The sequence below is a fragment of the Pezoporus occidentalis genome, unplaced genomic scaffold (assembly GCF_034315485.1).
Source record: "Pezoporus occidentalis ecotype Australia unplaced genomic scaffold, CSIRO_AGI_Poc_V1 ctg183, whole genome shotgun sequence".
Taxonomy (NCBI): domain Eukaryota; kingdom Metazoa; phylum Chordata; class Aves; order Psittaciformes; family Psittacidae; genus Pezoporus; species Pezoporus occidentalis.
In genome coordinates, this window is record NW_026913673.1 from 1,721,381 (window position 1) to 1,735,164 (window position 13,784).

At 51.2% G+C, this 13,784-nt stretch overlaps 1 long non-coding RNA gene across 6 annotated transcripts in view; it reads right to left on the reverse strand.

The window, feature by feature from the left end:
• LOC134162196 (uncharacterized) overlaps positions 1 to 13,784 on the reverse strand; it is a 209,633-nt gene that overhangs the window by 37,372 nt on the left and 158,477 nt on the right. The window lies entirely within an intron of this gene.

A 13,784-nucleotide genomic window follows, 5' to 3' on the forward strand; every position in this document is an offset into this window, starting at 1 on the left:
TTGTGGACAAGAGGAGAGACTTAATTCTAATCTGTATTGACTGCTCACTGCTTTGTCTGCCAATTTGCATCATGGACTTGTCTCAAACAATGATGTGGGCCTGGCAGGTTCTCTCACAGTAATCTATACCAGCGGGTCAAAATCTCGGAGCACTCGTTAAAGTCCATCCATACAAAAGGCACGTTTAACTACTGGAAAGATGCTGAGGTGCATCTGTCTCAATATTTATCCACCTTCATCTGGAATCTGCTTAAATCCCAAGAAAGCTTTCAATTCTTAGCAACAGAAAGAGGCCGTTTGATGCAGTGGAGAGTATTCCCGTAAGTTTGTGTTGTAATATTTTCTCATGCTACCTCGTGTCCAAGGAACAGGTTAATGGAGGTGGATGGTAGGAAGGAGATGCCCAAAGAAGTAAACTCAGTCTCCTGCCTCACACTGTAAATTCCTGCTGTGATTGAGAGAACAATCTCTCAGTGTATTTTGGGTAAAGCTCTTTGGAGCTTCCCCTGTTTTTACATCCATTTCCCACCAGGTTTGTAGCTGTTGGCAAAAGCAGCTCTGGACACAGCATCCTTACTGCTGCCGTGGGGTGGATGCTGGGGCTGAGGGGCACACATGATACCCTATGGTGGGATGGCATAGTGGACTGGGGAGGACATCCCCAGCTTTGGCCACTCACAGACCCCCCAGATCCACATCCAGCCACTGCCAGGTCAGCATCACTGCTCCATCCCTGGCTCCTGATGGACAGAGCATGGACAGGAAACCCAGGCGAGGTTCTGGGTTAAGTGCTGAGCTGACAAAGACGCCAAGCTCCGGAGCCCAGCCCGGGCATGCGCTTCCATAGAGCCTGATAACACAGCGTGTCAGCAGTGTGAAGATGGAGTGATTAGGCTGGGGACACGGACACTTGTCTACACTTCATTTAAGCTCTGCCACATCTGCCTGTTTGTCAGCGGCGGTTTAGGGCTGTGGCGAGGGGGTAAGTGCGCGTTTGTGAGCACACGCACCTCTGTCCCGCTCCGTGTCCTGGTCCTGCATCCCTGTGCTAGCTCCTGAGCAGCTTTGGCTTCCCTGTGCTTGGGTGACAATTTACAGCCGCCGTGACCCTGGCCCCGGTGTTGCCAAACCCTGTGTCCAGCCAGCGCTGCCTGGACCATGACTGCAGCACATAAAGGTGATTTATAGGCAGCCATCAAGGAGAGACACTGCCTCGCACATCAGCTCCTTGCACCAGATGGACTAGCTGCTACTTCAGCCATGGGCTCGGGTGGCCAGGACACTGCCCACCTCCCTCCACTTCCTAACTAGATGGGGTTTGCCACTTGTCAAGAGGTGCCTGAGTTTTATAAATAGCTTTCTGCTCTTGGGTATTTAAGAATACAAAGCATGAGGAAGAAGGATTTGAGGAGGAACAGCCACTTTGGGCAAGAATAAATAGAAAAGCCACTTTGATCCTGTCCCGGTGCCACCAGGGCAGCAGGACAACTGATAAACCATGGCAAAGAGGTTTTTGGAGCCATGTAGGCACCATCCACCTTGCAGCAGTGCCAAGAGGGGGGACACTTACATATTCCCCATGGCTTGGCTGCTTTGGGTATCTGCCCACATCCAATGGCACAGGCTCCTTGTCAGGATGGAGCCATTGCAGAGACAAGACAGACAGCAGTCACCACCCCCCACCCCCCCCACCCCCCAGCATGGACAGCAGCTCCACGAGACACAAATATGTTAAATAATGTTTTCCCTCGCTCCAGATCCATCCTGCAGCATGGAGAAATGGCCCTGCTCATCCAGCAACCGTAGAAAATCTCAATTTCCCACATAAAAATATTAGTGGCTGGCTTAAAATATTAACATGTGGATCGCATTGCCCTCAGAAGCTGTGGGATCGGAGTTTAGCATCAGCAGTTAGACACAGATATGGAATTAAAAATGTAAGCAATGGCTTTTCAGGCTTTATCATTGCAGCAGGGAGGCCCTGCAGGATGGATGGCGGCGGGAGGGAGGAGAAGAGCACAGGGCTGGGGTTTTGTGCCATGGCTCCAAGGGATCTGCCCCAGGCTCTGCCCCACAGATCCTGTGTCACATCCCACAGAGCCCCATCCCTCTGCTCCAGCACCCGGGGGGACACCACATGCTTTAGGGTGGCCTAAGGATATACTCAGCTTTGGACCAAAGTGAGCATCCTCTTTGCAAAGGGCTGGATGCAGGCTGGGGGTCAGCACACATCCCCCTGCATCCCTGGGATATTGCCATCCCGCTGCATCCCTCCCCATGCCATTGCATGGGGACCCAGCCCTAGACCTGGTGAGGCCTCTAGGGGCTACTGTAATACAAATAATGAATAATTACAATGCTATTAAATGGGCACACGACAGATATTCCACAAGCCCTGCACGTAACACATGTGAAAGCTCCCTTCTGAGTACACAGACCTCCTTCCCTGAAGGTTTGGGCTCGGCTGATTTCACCCACAAAGGTGCTGGGTGCATGCCGGTGGGTGCCCGAGTGAAGTTGGGAAGAGCAGAGTTTGGCAGAAGGTTAGTGTCGGAAACAAAAACCCTGCACTAAATTATCATTCCACCCATAGCCTTCCCAAGGAAAATAGAAGCAGCAGATTGAGGCCTGTTTTCATATTTGATAGGGAACCAGATAAATGGCAGGCAGCTTGCTCTGATAAGGCCTTGCTCTGGGCATAACCTCCTTCTCTGAAAGCCTCTTACTATGCATAGAGTCAGGCTATCTGTGCAGCTGCACCTTGACACAAATATATCTGCACCCAAGATGAACCAATTCCCCCAGAAATTACAGGAGTGGGATTGCATCTGGGGAAGGGGCCGCAGCCACCGCTTTGCCACCTTCTTTTCTGAACAATACTCTCTTTTCCCCCCAAACAGCCTCTCACACAAACAGTTTTCCCGTATTCTCCCTTCGCATCGCTCCGTCCCCTGTGCCTGCAAAGAGCAGAGAGGGTGATGGGGATGCAGAGGGAAAGGGATTTAACCCTCCTGAGCAATCTCATGCTTGGGAATCACCCCCAAATGGTCCTCAGCAGCAGCTGGGGTGACATCAGTATAACCTGGGAGTTCCCAGGCTCGTAGAGGGCATGAACAAACGTGTGATGCTACAACCAGTGTGCCCACGCTACTTCCCAAACTCCCTCCCTGCGTGGCCACAGAGCCCAAATCCCCTCCTTTTCTATGGGACTGGCTCTTCTGTACCAAATTACTTTGGGAAATGGGTCTTGGCTCCAGAGGCCAAGGCATAAGAATAAATATCCGGAGCACCACCAGTTCCCAAAGGAAACCAGAGGGAACCAAAAGAAAAGTTGGTTACAGAGATCTGGGAGAAAAGGAGAGATATCCAAGGAAACAGCCATGCTAAGTGGGTATTGAGCAGCTTCTGACCAAACCCATATTCATTTCCAGCTGTTTATGGACACAAATAATATCCTTTCTCCCAGTTCCACTATGTTTTTATATCCAGAAGGGACTGGAAATGAGTTTTCCAGCTGCACAGCCACTTTAAGGACTTTATCCTAATGTTCTGTTTCGTGGTGACACGAGCTCCATCATCATAAGAAGAACAAATCAGCAATTAGTCTGCGACAGGCATTGCCACGGAGGTAGAACAGCCCCTAGTCAAGAGGGAGAGGGAATCCTTTTCCATGGAAAGCCCCCGGGAGCGCCGGGACCTGGCGCCTGTGACGATGATTGATGCTGGCTCTGCAGAGACGCACCACACCTCCCCAGAAAATTAAAAGCCTATTTGGTACGGTGCTAACAACGCAGCCCATTGATATTGTCTCATTACCCATCAGCACTGGGCCCTCATCTTTCCATCAGTATGGTATTAGGGGAAAAAAAAAACCATAGGACAAGCGCTTTTCCTCTTTTCTCCTCATCCATCCCACAACATGCTTGGGAAACCTGACAGTGAAGGTTGGGCAGATCCAAAGCTCCTGTATCCTTCCTTATGCAGCATTATTATTGATACTATTGGGATTTATGTCTCACTATGAGCCCTTGAAGCAGCTCTCATCCACCGGAGCCTTGCCTTTACCCAGGCACAGGGTGATGCTGGCTGCACGGCTGTGGATTAGCGCTGACCCTGCCAGCACCAACGCTGAGCACCACATGCCCAAACCACCGCAGGGATCTGCATGGAGGGAGCACACGAGCAGAGAATGGGCTTGCTCTGCAGACGGAGCCGGGGGGGAGCGGAGAGGCAGCGCTCGGGGCAGGGACACGGGGAGGTGTTTGTGAGATCCATCTGAAAACCGCAGTTGCTGAGGTGCAACCGGCCCCGCTGCCAACCGTGAAGGGCCGTCGGTGGGGAAGTGAAATATTAGAGCTTCGGGGGGTTCCCTGCCCCCACCGCTCCCAAACTGGCATCTGTTCCGTGCTGGGTTGGAGCAGCAGATGCCTGGTTGCAGCTAATGACAGCAGTAGGCTGCTAACAGATGCCACGTATCCAGCAACAGCCTTTGTCTGATCAAAACACCAAGTGCTGATTTAGCTGTAAAGGTAGCGGGGACGAGGCCTGCACCTCCCTGCAGCCGGGTGGCTCCATGCAGGAGCAATGGACTCACTCCTATCCCTTCCCCTGGTGACAGAGGAGATGCAGCTTCAGAGCCTGGCTGGACCAGAGTGTATAAACCTGCCCATCCCATGGAGCGGGTGATGCTCCAAGACAAGCATCCCTCTTTTCTACACGAGCACTTTGCTGGGGGCTAAACCTGATGCTTGCAACCACCCTCTTCTAGCTTTCCCTGCCCTATTCCCTTTGGGAGCTTTGGATGTGATGGCTCTTCCTTGCCCTGGATCTCCCATCCCATCCCAGCACGTCCCTGCACCTCAGTGCATCATTCTGCCTATGCAGCACTGACATCTCCACCACCATTAACCTGCTGCTGCCTTCCCTACCCCAAGCAGCAGCAGAGATGCCCATTTCTGCATGGGATGTTTAAGAACAGGGGCTTAAATAAAGCATCACTATTGCACTGCAAGCCATCCTCCTGCTGTAGCTATCACTTGTTAGTTCAGCTCCTGATGCTGAGCAGACAGGGTTGAAGTTTGGTGGGTGAGATAACTCAAGGCTGCTGGATGTGTGGCCAAAGCACAGAGACTGTGAACGGGCTGCACAGAGTCTCGCTGCTGACCGGGCTCCCATAAACCTCCCCAGGCATTAACTGAAGAGAGCAAAGAGAGTCCCAAGGGTTGTGAACGGCTCTGGATGGGGTCCTGAGGGCACGAGCACAGACACTCATTTTTCAAGGCTCTCTCCATCAGCCTTCCCATTTCCATCTCCCAGTCCCACCAGAGATTAGGGCGCATCCTGGGACCCACAGGCTTCCCGGTGACATTAACAGCAGTGCCATGCCTGTATGCAGAGCAGGGGAGAGCCCTTATTGCTGAGCAAATTACACGTTTAAAATCAAACCTGTCTCTGGGAAAGAGGAAAACACAGCGCTGCCCACAATGGAGAACTTCAGTGTGCTACAGGAGGTATTTAAATAACAAGATTAACCCCCTTTCCTTTAAACTAGTTCATAAAAATTGATTTCTCCTGGTGCTGAATGCTTGCTTTCACCAAAACTGCCCTTTAGGGGTACTTGCAACTTCCTAATGTTGAGAAAGCTCAAGAACAGTCAGAGATTTTGGGTCTTTCTATGTAAAGATGAAAGCTCGGGTGTCCGTGCTCTCCGTGGAGAGCCTGGTGCCAGTTCATGCTCCACAGAGGGCATTGCAAAGGGGAGTTATTGCTAGGGAAGTTATTTCTAAAGGGGAGGCAAGGAACCACGCATCAAAAGCTCTTGATCTGGAGGTAAGCAGGGATGCAGGGATGCAGCACTTCTCCTCCCTGAGACCCTTCTACTGTAGGAGGCGACCCTCCTGCTCTCCCATGGCACAGATAGAGAAGCCAAGGCCTGGAGCAGCCCGTTCCACCTCCCCACCGCGGAGCATCCTTCCTCCCCTCGACGTTTCTATCTCCTTGCCGCCCTGCCACACTGGATAGGCAAGGACAATACGGCGAAGCACCAAATGAAGAGAGTTTTTAACCAACACACAGGAGCCTAAAGGATAATTAAATGACAAGACCTATCAGCCCCCGCGGGGCATTCCCATTGTATCACAGATTAAAAAGTGTTTCCTTTCCAAAGGAAAACCAGCCACTGATCTACCTCTGGCTGAATCCATCAGACAACTCAGCTGAAACAAGTTTCCCAGTTTTTAATTCCGCCAGCTGATCCAATCCCCCCCTCCTTTTGATTTCCCCAGATGGCAGGAGCAGCTGGAAGGGAAAATCCTTCCCTGCCAGCACTGCAGCATCACCTGGACATCCACAGATCGCATCACCCAGCCTGAGGAGCACAGAGAAGGGCTCAAAATGCTTTGCTCTTAGCAATCAAACCAACAAACCAACCATCCCCTTGCATTTTTACTGTCTGGGGAGGCTTTAAACAACATGGGTACGTATTACAACAGCTACAAACAACATAAAGCCTCCAGGGAAGCTTTAAAGGCATCAGTATGTCCATACAACTAAGTACGCAAGGAGGGAATTACTGTATGAAAGAAAGTTGGACCAGAAAGAGGAGTCAAAATGTCTCCACTAAAAGTTCTTCTATGGCAATACACCGCTTCTTTGCTGACAGGATCTTGCTTTCTGCAGGGAATTTGCATTGACTGTGAAAAGAAGCCCATAGATGACAGCAAACAGCCTTGGCCCCTGCCCGGCCCCGCCATCCCCTCAGAATGGGGTGAATAAAGAAAGAAATGGAAAGAGCATCAAGGTTTTCCTTGGCATTTCCATGTGCCCTGGTGCCGCAGCCTGAAGCTGGTGGTGCTGGTGCCTGTGCACTGCTTTGCCTCCACCAAGTGCTGTGTATTCAATCAACTGTTTACTCGGCATCGCCTATAAATGTGCATTTAATTGGGCACCTTTGCTCCCTCTCCCCTCCTTCCTCCGAGGGGGAACAGCCTCCGATTCATGCGCCACCACCCTGGGGTCCCCCCCTCCCCTCTCCCCGGGACCCACAAAAGAGAGGTCGCTCCCATGTCAAGTGGGGTGTGGAGACCAGCTGAGGAGCTCGAGAGCTGAATTGTGCCAATTTGTGCAGGCAGCGCCCGCTGAAAACCCTCCGGATCGGGAGGCAGGAGCCGGCATATGGTGCCTCACTCAAGAGCCTGTCATTCAGGGGACCGGCAAGTGATGGCTCTCTCTCACCCTCCCTTTATGGCCTTTCTGCCCCCCTCCCGTGGGTCTGCGGCGGGGCCGGGAGGATGAGGAGGGCTGGGGCACGGCATCCCCTCTGCCGCTCCATCTGCACGCGGAGCCAGCGGAGCGTGGATGCTCTTTCTTTATCCCGCTCCCCTCCTCCGAATTTCTCCGACGTCCCTGTGAATAAAGCACTCATGTTTCTGAGGGACACACGTTTGGGCTCAATTTCATGCTAGTTAAATCCAAACTACTGCCTGTGAGAGTGGCTGTGGACCGTCCCTGCTGCCTCCGACACTCCACGATTCCCAAAGCCCTCTCCCGTCTCCAAAGCCAGCTCTCCTTCTCCTTCCAGCCCACCCTTTAGCCAGGGCTTGTTCCTGTCCTCAAAGCTGCCCTTTTACAAGCAGAAAAGCTGTTGGCGTGAAAGAACTATGAAGAGCCACCACTTAAAGCCCCTTTCAGGAGCAGAAGGTTTTCAGCTCTCAAAGAAAGAGGGTTTTTGTTCTGGCTTTGATGTTTCTGGGGTTTGGGACTCTCCGTTCTTTTCTCCTCCATCCTGAGCGGGCAGATATAATCACCCTCCACCCTCCCTGCCTCTATTCACTGCTGCATTTGAAATAAGGGAACAACACAATCCCCAATTTGGGAACCAACCTCAAATTAGTGCCTGCACCGCTTCAGCAGGGGAGATTTAATCAGGTAGTTAAGACCCCGTTTGTGAGAGGCGGCTGCCCTTCATGGGGGGTTTGAAGCCCTCAGTGTCAGCGTGGGGCAGGAGGAGGGGGGAGCTCCAGTCACATCCCTGGCAGACCCCTGAACTCCAGGCTCCCACTTATCTCCATCTGAGATGCCAGGGATGGGAAAAGCCAGGTCTCCACGTGAAGGGATGTGATTTGCCAGGTGTCTTATGCCACATCCACAGTGCCAGGCGACCCCTTCCCATCCTCATCCTCGTTCCCCCTGATCTTACTCTGCTTTAACAGCAGCAACTTCATAAACTCTCCTGCTCTGTATAACAGAATGCATGGAAAGGGTCAGAGCCAGCACATCGATAGGGAACTTCATGGACATGATTGTTACCCCACAGCTGGCTCCGATGAAGCTGGGCTTGCACTGATTATGGCGACGATTACTGAAAGCATCCTTATGGGGGAGGATGCTTCACTTGTAGCAGGTACTTAATCCCTTTTGAAGCCAGATGAGTCGGCTGGGTGAATGCAGGAGGATGAGAAGGAGTGGGGAGGTGCAGGATATGGGGTCTCAGCAGCACATCCACTTTGGCCTCATATCCACCCTATGGGGAGGCCCATGGATCTTGCATGCACCACACTGTGCTGTGGCCATCACAGCCCAGGTAGTGAAGGTTTGGAACCCCCTGCTCTTGATGGGGCAGGAGTGGGCAGGCAGAGGGCCCAGCATGGCGCACAGCATCCCTGCAGCATCCCCGCAGCATCCCCGCAGCTGCCGCGGCAGTTGGGGGAACAAACCTTTAGAGACACCGTCTGTCAGCAGCTCTGGGGACATTGTCTGGGATCCCATCACACTCCACCCCTTTGGAGCTCTTGCTGCAGCTCTCCCTGCCCTTCCCCAGCAGCACTTTCCAGCCACCCCTCACTCTGATTTAATGACAGCACCCTCAGACCCGGCCGGTGGTGCGGGAAGGGATGCGGAGCACGGTGCATCCCACCTGGATAACTCCCTGCAGACCTTTGGGACCAACTCTCCACTTGCCAAGCAAGTTGGCGATTGGGTACTGAGCTAAACATGTGTGCCCACGGAGCCCTCCCCAGCCGCCCGCTGGCTCCGGAGGTGAGCTTCCCAGCCACGCTTCCCAGCTAATCTCCGAATGCTTCCCTGGATGTCCACAGCCTGATTTCCCTGAAGTTGCTCAGCCCGCATTGAATGGAGGCGGCTTTAATGTCAGAGGCAGATGGGCACCTCACAAAGGCCCCTCACCTCTCCAAGCTGGTCTGTCCACATGCCTGATTAAATCCTAATACAGAAGTTAGAATTGATACAGTGGCTCTGGGGTGATTCAATTAGTGCAGCAGGCATGGAGAAAACAGCACAAAGAGATGTGGTAGTTAGAAAGTCATTTTCTTTTGATCATTATAGCATCTCACACGTGGAAGCAGAAAATTATAGGCTCATGCGTCTTTGCTTAATATCCTCTGGGGCCAGATTTGTCGTAACATTGAAGTTAGCTGTCAGAATTGACAAAATCATGTGGTGTTGATGAATTTACAGTGCTGCTCTTAAAAGCCGAAGCAGGATCCAGGAAATCTCTGCCAGACAAATGTATTCAACTCGTATAAAATCACCTTTCCCTCCCTGCCCCCTCCCTTGGCTGCAATCCCTCCCCTGCCTTTGTGGTCCTTGTGCCGCCGGTACAGATGCCGGGCTGGGATGGGAGCCAGCTGACTTCATGTTGGCCATCCCCATGTGCTGCCTTTCTTCTCCAAGCGCCACGGTCCACACTGAGCTCAAACCCATCACATGGTTTAAACGGTGCCAATAAGGACCTTTTTTTAGCTCCCAAAGGAAGTTTGGTGCTGGAGAGTGGCAGTCAGTGAGGCTCGAGCTCTAAGCATCGCCACACGATGGGTATGGCAGTGGGAACACAGCCATGGCCAGGGGATGCTCAGGACCTGGTGCTCCTGCTGCAGCACAGACCCATCCATATCACCATCAGAGGGACCCATAGGGCTGTCTGAACGGGTGAGGAGGAGGAGGAGGACCCCAGCAGTTGTGTGGCTGATGTGTCCCCTGTGTCAGGGAGAACTGGCTGTTCTGCATGTTCAGATGGCAAAGAGGTTTAGGGACAGACATGGGGCATGGGAAAACAAGCAGTACAAATGTGTCCTTGTGGCTGATAAAAAGGGTATTTCTATTGACAACAGACCTAACAGGCTGCTCAGTTTTATAGGAGGGGAATGGATCCATCAGGACAAACTGCTCTTATTCCTCAAAATGGGAAGAAAGGTCCCATTCTCTGTATTTTTTGAATAACAAAACTAAATTATCAGCTGGTGGAGCTAGCCCAGCTTCCCTGAAGCAACACCCTGACCAGGAGGGAACCTGGTCCCTCCATCTCTGTGGGACTGCTCAGTACCCCTGCACCCACCATTGGTGCTGCAGCAGACTGTGGCTGCCCGGTACTTTACCCAGCCCCCGTAGCCCCTCAGAATTCCCAAACTGCTGGCTGCATTCTAAAACTAAACCTCCACCAACCCCTGATCCCAAACACCATCAGCGCATCTCCAACCGTCTCTCCTGTTGCTGTTCCGCAAGGTGAGGACCATCCTCTTCCAGAGTAAGCACTGCTTTTTCCCAACCAGACTTCAACTTACTGGCGCTGCACATCACTCAACACCAAAAGCAACAAACCATGACATGGGAATATGCTTACTCCAGGCCATATTTTCCTGATTTGCTCTATAGAAGTGGAAATGTTCAAAGATCCCATTGCCTCCTGCCTGGAGAATCCCTCTTGCTGTAAGATCCTCAATGCCACAAAGTGGGGCCGGCGCATCCTAATCGCTTCCTGCGCAGCAGGAGCTCATCTATCTCATTAACTGAGCTGTGCTCATTGTTTTGCCCTGGCTTAAGCAGATACAATATTCCTCCTGTATTTAACACAAACCCCATCTCAGCTGCTCTCTCCACACATACACGCACCAAGGGTCCCGCTGGCATATTTGGATGACAGAATAAAACAGATAAATGGGCTATGGAAATGCTTCTTTCCCATCACAACTGCCAGAAAGGAAAAAGCCAAACCCCACCATAGCAAAACCACGTGTGGGGCCAGGTCTGCCTGCTCTCAACCAGTGTAGCACCACTGAAGTCAATGGAGTGGCAGTGGAGCTGGTTCATCTCATGGTGCTCCCTAGGCTGGACCTGCTTCCAGGCACACAGTGCTTGGGGGGAAACCGAATGCTCTTTAATGCTGGTGGGAGAAGCAGCACATCCCGCTGGCCTTCCCCTTTCATCTCTTTGTGGCTGCCCTTCCTCTGCAGAAGGATATTCCTAGCAAAGTTTCACACACTCCATTTGAATTTTCCTTCTATTTTTTAATTTCTAATCAAGAGGTGAGCTTGTGAAGAGTTTTTTTTTCAGGTTGCCTTCCTTAAGAAAATGCTATTTCTAAGTAACTTCTCTGATTTTGGGGGAGCGAGTTTTCTACAGTTTGTTCATCTTCAGGAATATCTTTACCTTCTATTCTTCCATCTCTGTCTGGTCTTCAAGATATGCTAATCAGTGTGTAAGTATATCCTTTCAAATAATTATCATACATTATACTCTACTCATCTCTGTATAATTTCCTCATATGCATAATCGTATTTGACTTCCTTATGAATGTAAAAACCATCTTACCTTGGGCAAGTTAATCTTCATTGATTGAATATCAAATTCATTTGAATGTGTTAGCAAAGCCTTCCACCTCCCTCCTGAACAGGAGCAAACGGAAGAGAAATACACATTTCCTATGCTGGTGCTGAAGAATTAGTGTGTTTACTTGGTCTTTATTTCTCACTTTGCTCTTTAAGGCCCTTTTTGCTGCCCCACTTCTTCTCCCTCCCTTGTTCTTTAAATAAGAATTAGAAAAGAGGAAACCTGCATAATAACAGCACTTGATTTATTTTCAGGTGCAAAATGCTGCTCTCCCTCCATGCTTCTGAGGAGAATAATTAAGGCACCGCGGCACCTTGATAATAACTAACTTCAAAAGGGTGAGAAGCAAAGCCAAAACTGCTCCAAATGAGGCACAATCCACCCAGGAAACGCTGGTGTGGGAAATCAGGCTTTCTTCTTCAGACCATTTGTGGGTTTTGATAGCAACAAACCTCACACACAATTGGGTCCCACCAGCACATGGGTTTCAACCCAACCTCGTGCTTTGGGTGTAAAGGTGTGACTGCTCCTGAGCCTGCTCCTCCTCCTAATCAGACCCCGGGATGTTTCCTGCCCAGGAGATGGATGAGAGGCATCCCGGCCCCAGACAAAACTCCTCTGCTTTCCACAGGGATGCATTTTCATCTGGGACCAAGGCAGGGATTCCTATGGGTAAGCTTCCATTTCAGGGTCAAGTGCCCCGATGGTCGCCCACTACTACTCATGCCACCCAGCAGCTCACCTGAGCTATGAGCTGAAATGGTTAAAGCATCTCTCCTACAGGAGGCAACCATTAAACAGCACAGTCAGAGCTTGCCCCCAGGATGGTAAAAACCATTCCTGGTGCGATGCTCCTGCTTCCATTTCCTTGCTCTGCACCCAGGCCAGCTCCTGCCCTGCAGTCCCCAGTGTCACACATGGCCTTACCTCCTCAGAGGCCAGAGATGAAGCCATGCATCTCCCATTTGCCACTGCTCCAAGAGCCTGTAACAAGTCCCTCTGTCCCTGAGCAGCCCACAGGGCAGGGATGCTGCCCACATCAGGGGAGAAGGTATCCTCCAAGATGCCTGCCTGGCTGCTGTCCCCATGCTATGAAACATTCCCAGCTGAGTTTAACGTTTTCCAAAGTTCTGTTTTGCCTTAAAAATATATAGTCAAAATAATAACAAAGCAGAAAATCCTGAATTCCAATAACATTCAGATCTCCCCAGATTAGGCTTCTCACTGGCCTCAGCTGGAGCAGACACCAGTAAATCAGCGCTGGGGAAATGCCCTGGTGAGATTTTCTTATCCAGCATTTAGGAAGCAAAGAATATTATACATTAAATTCCAGTATTACATATGGCAGAGCTTTGCCAAGCTCCAAGGGCCTGGAGAAGCAGCCCAGCACTGCTCTATTGGCCATTCCACCCACTGGGCATCACCCCAACCCACAGTGCTTCTAGGTGGGGCTTTGCCATCACATTTGGCAGGGTGATGGGTGGCTGTAGCCCTGGACAGTTATGATCCTGTTTTCCCCCTCAGCAAGGTGAGTGTTTTGCTACCTCTGATGGAGTCTCTTTGGACCCTTCTCCAAAGGCAGTGGGATATCAGCCCCGTTATGGAGCTGTGCAGCACACTGGGCATTTACCTGTGACTTCCAGACATCCGACAGCTCGGTTGGAGCTACCGCTATGAGTGGGCTGACGGATGTCCGGAAATCCAGGCACGGGGCCAAAGTCCATGAATCCTGGCTGGGCAAAACTTCCAGGCTGGGAAACCTGGACATATGGGAGCTCCTGTCTGTGCCATTGCAAGCCCCGAGCCAGGAGGGCGGCAGGACCAGGATGGTCAGAACATCGCTGCGTCTATTTTCAGCTCTGCTTGGACCAGGAGGAAAACGTGTGTTACATAGCGAGATGCGGGTTTAAGCTGCTTTGGGGATGGGTGAAGGCATCAGTGCAGCAGACAAAGATCATCTTATGATTAATCAAGTTAATGTCCTGTACATTGTTAACCCTAAGATTTTCAGAAGAGGCGTGTCCAGTCTGTGTGTGTGAGGTTTGATTCCTCCTGACGGGAATGGGCTAATTCCTAACAAACATGGAATTATATGGTTTTTCCTTTTTTTTTTCCCAAAATTCCTCTGACTCAGTGAGCTATTTTGGGCTGTAGCTCTGGCA